General features: G+C 47.2%; 1 protein-coding gene across 1 annotated transcript in view; it reads right to left on the bottom strand.

Annotated features, from left to right (window-relative positions):
* antxr2a (ANTXR cell adhesion molecule 2a) overlaps nt 1-10000 on the bottom strand; it is a 99448-nt gene that overhangs the window by 4025 nt on the left and 85423 nt on the right. The window lies entirely within an intron of this gene.

The following is a 10000-nucleotide window of genomic DNA, read 5'->3' as shown; positions in this document are numbered from 1 at the left end:
TGTATATGTGTATGTTTGTGTGTGTGTGTGTGTGTCCATGCTTGTGTGTGTATGCGTGTGTTTGTGTGTGTGTGTGTGTGTGTGTCCATGCTTATGTGTGTGTGTGTATGTGTGTGTCTGTGTGTGCGTATGAGTGTGTGTGTGTGTATATGTGTATGCTTGTGTGTGTGTGTGTGTGTGTATATGTGTGTGTGTGTGTGTGTGTGTGTGTGTGTGTGTGCGTATGAGTGTGTGTGTGTCCATGCTTGTGTGTGTTTTTGTGTGTGTGCCATACTGAGCCAGGATCCTCTGGAGGTTTCTTCCTGTTAAAAGGGAGTTTTCCTCTCCACTGTCGCTGCATGCTTGCTTAGTATGAGGATTGCTGTAAAGACTCTGACACTAGTCAGTGACTCGATGCAACCTGCTGGGTTTCTTATATAGAAAACTTGTTACTGACTGGGTTAATGACCTGACCTGTGTTGTTTACTGTGTGAAGGTCCTTGAGGACCTCTCTGGTCGTGGTTTGGCGCTTTAGAAATAAACCGAATTGAATCTAATTAAATGATCAAGATGATTACAGAGCCAACGTGTTGGAAGTGTGGGACAATAACAGCTGAACTTCAGAGGTTACACTATATTTTAAATGGTTTCGGGGTCTTCTGGATGGGGTTGAAGCTGATGCTCGGTTAGTTCGAGGCTCTCTGAGTCGGAGCAGAGACGTGGAAGGATCAAACGCCACCGGAGAACGTTCCACAGCTAAAGCCCGTTTGTCCGGGCTGAGCCAGAACAAAGACGGTTTCTTAGGAGAGAAAAGATGAATTTGACACTTGCTGTTTCACATATTTCCCTTTCTAAAGCAGCACAGCTTCGGTCCTCAATAGGAACGTGATTCTGTGTGGCCATCTGCAGGAGCATCACACTCAAAGACGACAGAAAAAAAGAGTGTAAACTTAAATTGTAATTTCAGATCTGGAGGTGACTCCAAAAGTTTGCTCTGGCACGCCGTTTGATTGAAAATACTCATTTGATCATCTGATGTGTGCACACATTTGGGCTCCACACCTGCTTCTTTCTCCCTTTGGAAAACAAAAACACATTCTTGCACATCTAACCCAAGCCCGACCGCGTGGAGTCTTTATGAAATGGTGTGACCAGGACAGTGAACTGGGTTCTGCCCGGCGGGCCGGCTCGGAAGCAAACGTGTGCACGGACCGACGGTGACGATGGTTTTAAAAAGGCTAGAGGATCTTCTGTGTCTCACTATTTGGCAGGGCTGCTGGTGGTGGTGGGGGCTCCCTCTCTGCATGGTAAGCCCCACGACGCGTACCCTCTGCAGCTAATCTCACACAGTCAACAAATAAGGCACATCAGATGCTGTTTTGGCTGCGGCCATCAGAGCGGCTAAGTTCAGTGGATTTTACAGGTTTAACGGCGTGGGCGGGTGGGGGGGTGGGGGCTCAGTGAGCCAGGCGGGGGTGTCCACCCATTCCAGCTTCTTGGTTCTGGAAGACGAACGGGGTCCGACTTGGCGACACGTTGGACAGAACACCTGATCAGCGTGGAACTTCAGAGGAACCTCAACTCATAGACGGATGGATGAGTCAAGAGCAGGGACGGGGAACCGGGGAACTCGGTTCACTACAGAAACTCCACTGGTTTCCTGTCGGCCTTAATGGGGAACTAGCGAACAACACGTGGAACTAAAGCCATTCAAGCAGAACCTGATGGTGACAAACCAGAGTGGTCCAAGATGGCGCCCGCCCTGAGAGGCGCCCGCCCCTTCAGAGACGTGTTTTCTGGATTAGGTTCTGGCAGGTTCTGTTTTGGAGATGATGAAAATATCACAAACCAGGAACGTTTCCCTTTCCCTTTTCTTGCCCGAATGTTGTAAAAGCCTGGCTTCCACACAATTTTCTGTGGCTAAACGAGAACAAGACGGGTCGTAGTGTTTGGCCCACGTCTCCAGTAGTGGTGCCAGTCTAGAACTTGGAGCACCGGAACCCTTCAGGAACTCTGTGGTGAGAGGCCTGGGTGCTAAAACTGTTTTTATAAACTTCGGTTTCTGTCTAAAGAGATCTTCTTCATCACCCGTCAGACTACCGCAGCTCGCTGGTGTTAGCCATTCGGCGAGATCATATCACTCCTGTCCTTGCTGCACTGCACTGGCTTCCTGTTCGACGGTGGCACAGGAGTTAAGTGCTCGCCCCGCAATCGGAAGGTCGCAGGTTCGAGACCCGCTCAGTCTGTCACTGTCGTTGTGTCCTTGGGCAAGACACTTAACCCACATTGCCTGCTGGTGGTGGTCGGAGGGACCGGTGGCGCCAGTGTTCGGCAGCCTCGCCTCTGTCAGTGCGCCCCAGGGCAGCTGTGGCTACATTGTAGCTCATCCCCACCAGTGTGTGAATGTGTGTGTGAATGGGTGAATGACTGATTGTGTTGTAAAGCGCCTTGGGGGGTTCCAGGACTCTAGAAGGCGCTATATCAAATACAGGCCATTTTAGAGTAGATTTTAAGATTTTCTTACTGACATTCAAAACGTTGGATGACCAGGGTCCACCTGGCTTATTGCAACCTCCTGCTCCTCCGAGGCACTACGATCTGAGAGTGCTGGTCTTCTGGCTCCCAGGCTGTGGAACCAGCTTCCCCGTTTTATTAGACAAGCTTCCTCAGTGGATCCTTTTAAGACTATTTCAAAGTCTCGTTTATATTCTCTAGCTTTTACTTGTACTTGGTTTGGGATTTTTACCGTTTTTATGTGTTGGACATTGTGTTGTGATATGTGCAACGCTTTGGTCAGTGGGACATGTGTAAATGTGCTACAGAAATAAAGTGGAGTAGGTATAAAATCTGAAGTTAAACCTGAACCCATCGCGCTATGAGTCGATCCTCGGAGCAGAGACCAACCCGCTTCTTCGCCACGGAGATTTTAATCTTACAAAAGGAGAAACTTTGATCTTTCAAGGTTCAAAAAGCTGCGTTTAGGACATTTAGGGGGAAATAATTTTAGTTTCCATAAACTGGATTTGAGCTGGAAATAGACATGAAACGTTCTTAAACACTCGTCCAGCTTTTGAGCCTCAAACAGAACAGACTCACTCTACTGGAGCTGCTGGAACACAAATATCCCCAGAATGAGTTCTGATTGCATCTACAGGTGACGTTTACCTGAGGTTAAACTTCTAGTGAAGCATTTAACACCATGACACGTTCCACGTCTCACCACGATGTCAACCAACCAGGAACTCATCAGCCCCCCAACAAAACTGACCTGCTAGAACTCCTCCTCTCGTCTTGGGCTTCCTTCAACAGACAACTCCACATTCATGTCTGAGTTTTCAGCTAAACAAATCTGCGAGTCGTCTCTGTTTGCTCAGAACAAGTTTGAAATAAGTCGTCACCAGTTTTTGGGAGACAAGTAGCAGAAATAAACACAGCTGATGGGAGTATTAGCTCCTCTCCAAATATTTGTACTGGCTTGGTGCATTAATTGATTATATAGTGTGTCACATTTAAGATATCAAAAAGAAAACAGAAAGAAGACAAATGAAGGAAGGTTACAGCTCCCATCTGGACTGGAGTGTGAGAACACTTGCTAGCATGAGTTGTAATCCAGTTGCAAGATGCTTATTTTGCAATGATAAGCTTCAGGCTTTTAAAGACTTTATTACCAGAACAGTGACTTTTTTCTCCGTTGGAGCTTTGCAGCCCGTACAGTAGCTTCGTTAATCTGGGTTTTACTTAATCCGCCAGCAACAGAGCCACTGCACAACTTCACCAACGCCGTTCTAACCCTTCTCTGCTGTGAGAGAGAAATCCGGCTAAATCAGTGATGACGACAGGTGTAACCGCCGAGCTTCGGCCGGCTACAAGATTGAAGATGAAAGTAAGCGCGGGCTGGAAGTTTCACTTTAGTTAACAGAGCCGCCTGAGATGATAAACTGGGTTGATGCAGAGCTCCTGGAGCCGCTTTCCAATAGAGATGGAGGTCAGATCACCAGAAGCTGTATGGAGACTGTGGGGGTCAGACAACTTTAGGAGTGGCTTTTCAAAAAAAGTAATGAGCATGACCTCAACCGCAATAAAAAGCAAGTTATGTCCAAGATAACCGAAAGTCTGCGGCAGTGCAGAGACCGGACCCATACCCCCATAGACCACCATTGTGTAACATTCTGTAAACAGGACAGGATTGCCACTTATAAACAACCTAAGGCTCCCTAGTGCCGCCACAGGGTTGCAAAAAAATGGCAGCATTGTTTTCTAAACGAGGGTCTTGCCTCTAGTACCAAGATACTTGTTTTTAAGTCTCTGCAGGGCCGTGCTCCAAGTTACCTGTCTGAGTTACTCACCCGATACAAACCATCCCGTGCACTTAGGTCACCACAGCAAGACCTACTAGTTGTTCCACGAGTGATATGGTGGACTAGAGGAGGCAGGGTTCTCTGAAAAGGCCTTCCACTCACGGTCAGACAGGCACCTTCGCTGCCGGTGTTAAAGAGTCGGATGAAGACTCACTTTTAAACAGCGGCGTTCCCTCGGCACGTGACCGAGCCATGTTTTTAGATCCAGTCGTATTTTACTTATATACTGCTCGGGTTGAGCAGGCTGCTTCATGCGCGTTCACGCTCAGGCATAGCCCGTAGCATTTGCTATCCGTAGCTTTAGTAGCAGAGAGAGAGGCAGTGCCAACTCAGCGACTTTGTCGCTGTTCCTAACGCCTAGTGATGAACCTATCTACATTTCTGAGGACCCTTAGCTACTTTCTGTAGAACTTTCTTCTAGATATTTCCTGCAAATTAGCAACAAAATAGCCATTTTCACTCTGAACCGTTCTTTGGTTTGACGTTGTTTCAGCTGTCATCAAGGATAAAAATGTTACTAGAGTGTAGCTCACCTAGTAAGCTGTCTGACTCTCGTACAGAAATCCTGGGTTCGATTCTGGATGTGAACATAGTTTATTCAGAGTTTATTTTTTACATTAATAGTATATTTTTCTACAGTAAGATGCCCACATTTTTATTTGAGACTCGCCGAACGGCATTGAATTCACAGATAAAAAAGATGTGGGTTCAACTTTCATTTTGGAACAATTTTTCAAGCAAGGGAAGGGAATGATCTGAGCATGCAGGAGGACTGACCCATCTTAAACCTTTGTCGGCTGTGCTGAAGAGAAAGGTACAGAACCAAATTATTTAATTAATTAGTTGCATGTTCTCCTGTCCTCTGTCCTCCGGGCCACACACACACACACACACACACACACACACACACACACACACACACACACACACACACACACACACACACACACACACACACAAACACACACACACACACTGCACGTTTGGCCGGCCGACGAGAAAGTGCAGCTGCAGAGACAGAGGCACATTATTTTATTAATTTGCTGTGTTCTTCTGTCCTCCGGGCCACACACACGGGACTGTCTCAGCTGTTATTTTTGTTAAGGAGTGTGCACGTACAGCATGCGCGCCTCGTGCACGAGCCTACTATTGAAGCTGCCGTTACGTTTTTGGCCTGAGGGGGCAATCGCTAGCATAAAAATTCAAAAGTCCGTAAAGTCCCTTTAAGGGTAAAATCTGGTAACTGGATCCCACATTAACAGACGCTACTAAAGGAATCCATCAAAGTTAAGGTCTTATTGTGAAGTTTAGTTGGTGTTGACCTGTTTCTTGTTTTATTACGGCAACTAAGGATGAAGATTTAAAAAAAGAGGTAAAACCATCAAAACTTGGAGCATCGTTGATCTCAGCATCAGAACTCAAAAATCCACCGGAAGGTGAAGTCCTTGGTGTGTGAGGTGCCAATAATCCCATCCCACCGTCTGATGGACAGAGCAGACTTTAACGAGTAAAGAAATCGAGTCCACACAGTGTCACCGTCGCCTCCAAGCTCCCGCCTGTCGAGCCTCAGCCACCAGACATGTGTTCGCTTCTCCTTGGCACCCACAGCCACATATTGAGCACATTAAAAGTTCAGGTTGGAGGGAGAAGCGCAGCTGCACGAGGACAGAGGACAGAGCCAGAGTGTGAGCAATCCTGCCTCCACGAGGCTGCTGGCCCCTCGTCCACACGCAAGCGCTGCCCACACAGCGCTGCCATCTGGCCTGCTGGGAAATCAGAGCCACCTGAGACTCGGCCAAATCCATGATGCTCTCCGACAACTCGGGTTGTGGAGAGAGGAATAAAGATTATACAACCACATAAGGTGTTGTGGAGGGAAAAAACTCCCAACTCTTCTCACTACTATGAAGTTTCACCCATAAAATGTCTTTCTGTGATTAAAAGTGTTTGTATTCAGGTAAACACTGGAACCACGGCCGCCACGCTTAGAAAAAGCCCCTGAGGTGTTTGTGAATCCATCGTTCCAGGTGAACATCCTCCTCACCAGCGCCCCCTACAGGACTGGAGTATGCTGCTGGAACAGCAACACACATTTCTGCCTTCAGACGTTCTGCTATGAAAAATATATAAAAACACACTTAGCATCAGAAATAAATGATCAAGGCACAGCAGTGATGGCTGGTAGGTACTGATGCTAGATGAGTGACAGCGGCAGGAAAAGTTATGCAAGCAGGCAGCTGCATATGGTCTGCAGACGAGAGAGGCTTCCACCTGGAGAAAGATCAGCTGAAGGAAAAGACGGATCTCGTCTGACTTTATTCCACCTGAACTCTGTGCTGATGCTCTACACACCTTCTAAGCTGCTGCTGAAGAACCCTTCAGTCGGCACAAAGTCGAGACACGTCCTGCAAGCAGTCCCTCTCAGGTTACGGCTTCGCCCACATTCATCCGCTTTATTCCACTGAGTCTGGAGAAGCTCTTATACCGATCCGACCTGATCTCCAGTCTTAACCCAGTCTGGGCTGAAGGTAAAACACTAACCAGAGCGTGTTTATCCTCAGGAAAAGCAGTGCGTGTGTCTGATTTTGTCTGTAGAACAGGCATGCGTGGCCTCTCCTGAAGCAGCAGGAGTGTAGGTGCAGCTGTTTTCTGCCTGGGCCTCCTGTTTGCTTCCACACCTCCCCTCGCTTCACCACCACCCTCTCTGGTTTTGTCAGAGTAAGTGCACATCATTGGCAGCTAAAAGCTCTGGGCACCGTCCCTCTGGTTGTTCCAGAGAAATGCCAATCGTTTTGGCGTCAGCGGGGCCCTCACAGACGGCGCATGAAGGCACAGATGGCACTAATGGACGAGCAGAATCCAACCGAGGGACCGGGACAGAGCCACACCAGAGCCGCGTCCAAATAGCTGTAGTGTGAATGTGCTGTATGGCCAACGCACCGCTCTGCTCGAGCGGGGCCGGTGCCACGGCGATGCGGCATGAAGAATTTAAAATGATAAAATAATCATAGGCGAGGGAGACCGTGGGAGGATCGGCATGGAGCGCATCCAGCAGGATCAGACAGAGAAGAGATTGTTCTTGAGACGGCCTTGCTCACGTTTCCACCCGCTCCAGTCAGACTCCTGGCTTTTGGGCCGGTGGAGGGACCAAACCAGCCCAGCAGAAAGCCCGTTTTACCACCCGCTAAACCGCTCCCCTTGTAGCTTCACACACCTGCCGTTCTGAGTGTCAAACAGATGCTTGTAGGAAGAACTAGTCACAGCTTCTGGTGGTGCCGTGTTCTTCTAATAAAAGTTTAAACACTTGTGTGCGACTTCCTTTTCTGCCGTCTGTGTGGTTCCTAAAAACGTAAGCGGCTCTAAAACCTGAGGATGAAAGAGATTACGGAAGTCTAAAACAGATTATCTGGATGCTCAGGTGTGGGATGGCAACAAAACACACAAAGCCTGTCAGCATTAAATCTGGCCCAACTAAAGAGTCCGTCACTGGTGACAGTTGGTCCAAGACTCTCCAGACACCATCAGATCTTTGTCCCGACGCCGTTTCTGGGACACTATGGCAGCAGACCGACAACGTACAGCTATGTATGTATTTTGTCATTTTTAGCTAGGTTTATTTCATCTAGCACTAAAAGTGAACTGTAGAGGTGCTGCACCTTCAGATAACGGGTTCCCGCTCTGTCTGCTGCAGTTGTGTCGGCGCTTCCCGTGCCTTGGGGTTGCAGAACCCTAGGAGGTGCTATTTTACATACAAGCCATTTATGGTTTCATTCTTCAGTTTGGAAACTGCCCAAGGTTCCAGCGAGGTGACAGAGCGGTCATGTGACTGGAGGTTTTAGAAGAACTCGCTAATGCGGGCCATGATAAGATTCAAACGTCGCTTTTAGGACATCCAAATAAATGGTAGATTAGAGATTGTTCTAAAAATGACAAGTTACCAAAATGTAAAAATGAGCTCAAAGTTCTCTCTTTTGTCTGATTATTCATGATTTTGATTCTTTGTCGATATCGGGTCCCAAAGCAGCTCTGATCAAACATCTTCTGGACTAAAAACACAGAAAACCTTTAGCTTTAGGATTTTTTAGAAGCTTTTCATCCCAGCTGACAACTAGAAGCATGAGGGACAATCAAACATCCAAATATAAAACAGCAGCTAAAGTGGAATCAGGAAAAATAACTCCCCCTAGTGGCTGGCTGCAGTATAAGCTCCGCCCCCTTCATACAAATAAAAAGGACGTTCCTGTTGCCACTTTTCCTTCTTTTGCTTGAAATGTGATGTTCCCACCATGCTCATTTACATCCCCTCATGAAAACGGTCATCCAGGAACAATCAGGACGAGGTTGTTCGTTAGTGGATCTGACCGAGAGGAAAACCCGACGTCCGAATGAAGCTAAAGATGAAAAATAAGGGCAGCTCTGCAATGACCACACAGCTGCTGGGTGTCAGAAAAGCTCAGCTCTGCAGAGGAAAACCGCTCAAACAACATGTGCAACACTTCTGAGCACCAACTCAAACACACCAAAAATAAACAAGAGGCCATTTGTTAATTTTCCCTCTGGGTGCCAGAGTGCATCAGCGTCGCCACAGAGCCGGCAGGCTCATCTGTACTTTTAGATTACGTGTCATCGGCACAAACGTCCTTCCAGAGAGGCCAGCGGAGACGCCACAAACACTCAGAAGTGCACCAAAAACATAAGCTCACATGGTGTCTGCAGGCAGCGGCGCCATCAGCTAGCATCTTTTAAAGCAGCGCCTGATTAGACTTCATTTACGGTATATTCGATTCTATTCAGTTTATTTCTAAAGCGCCAAATCAGGACCAGAGTCGTCTCGAGGACCTTCACACAGTAAACAATACAGGTCAGGTCATTAAGCCAGTCAGTAAAATGTTTCCTTATAAGGAACCCAGCAGGTTGCATCGAGTCACTGACTAGTGTCAGAGTCTTTACAGCAATCCTCTTACTAAGCAAGCATGCAGCGGCAGTGGAGAGGAAAACTCCTTTTAACAGGAAGAAACCTCCAGAGAATCCTGGCTCAGTATAAGCAGCTATCCACCACGACTCACTGGGGATAGAGAAGACACACGAACACACACACACACACCCACACACACTCACGCACGCACGCACGCACACACACACACACACACCAAGTAGTGTTTCTGTGGTTAAATTGTGATTTCTTAGTAAATATTCAATTTGGTGAGAGATAAACTTTATTGTATTTATCCTAGTGAATCTATAATTAAACGGGTAAACTAGTAGTAGCACATCCAATGTCAAAGAGAGTAAAATGTTATTATCAGGAGAGGGAGAATGTTTAAGTGGTTAGCAGCAGCGTGCTAGCCGATGGCCCCCTCCATGAGGCCACCACAGCTCAGCAGAACATCATTGTAGCTTCTTCTGGGGAGAAAAACACTTAGAGAAAAAATAAAGTTTCCAACTATCCAGCTTCTAAAGGCGTAAGGATCCAAAAATGAATCAGCAAATAAAAAGCTGCAGCTGACTCCGTTTCTGCAGGAAACATGAGAAAAACCCGACTTTTATATTCTGAGGAAAATCAAATCTGTTCAAAAAGTTTGTGGAGATGGTCTGATAAGAACCCAAACATCTGAAGCCTCCTCATCCATCCTTCTCTTCAGTCTCCACAGAAAATAAAATCC

This window comes from Nothobranchius furzeri, chromosome 10, assembly GCF_043380555.1.
Source record: "Nothobranchius furzeri strain GRZ-AD chromosome 10, NfurGRZ-RIMD1, whole genome shotgun sequence".
NCBI classification, from domain to species: Eukaryota; Metazoa; Chordata; class Actinopteri; order Cyprinodontiformes; family Nothobranchiidae; genus Nothobranchius; species Nothobranchius furzeri.
This window is presented reverse-complemented; position numbering and strand designations above follow the sequence as displayed.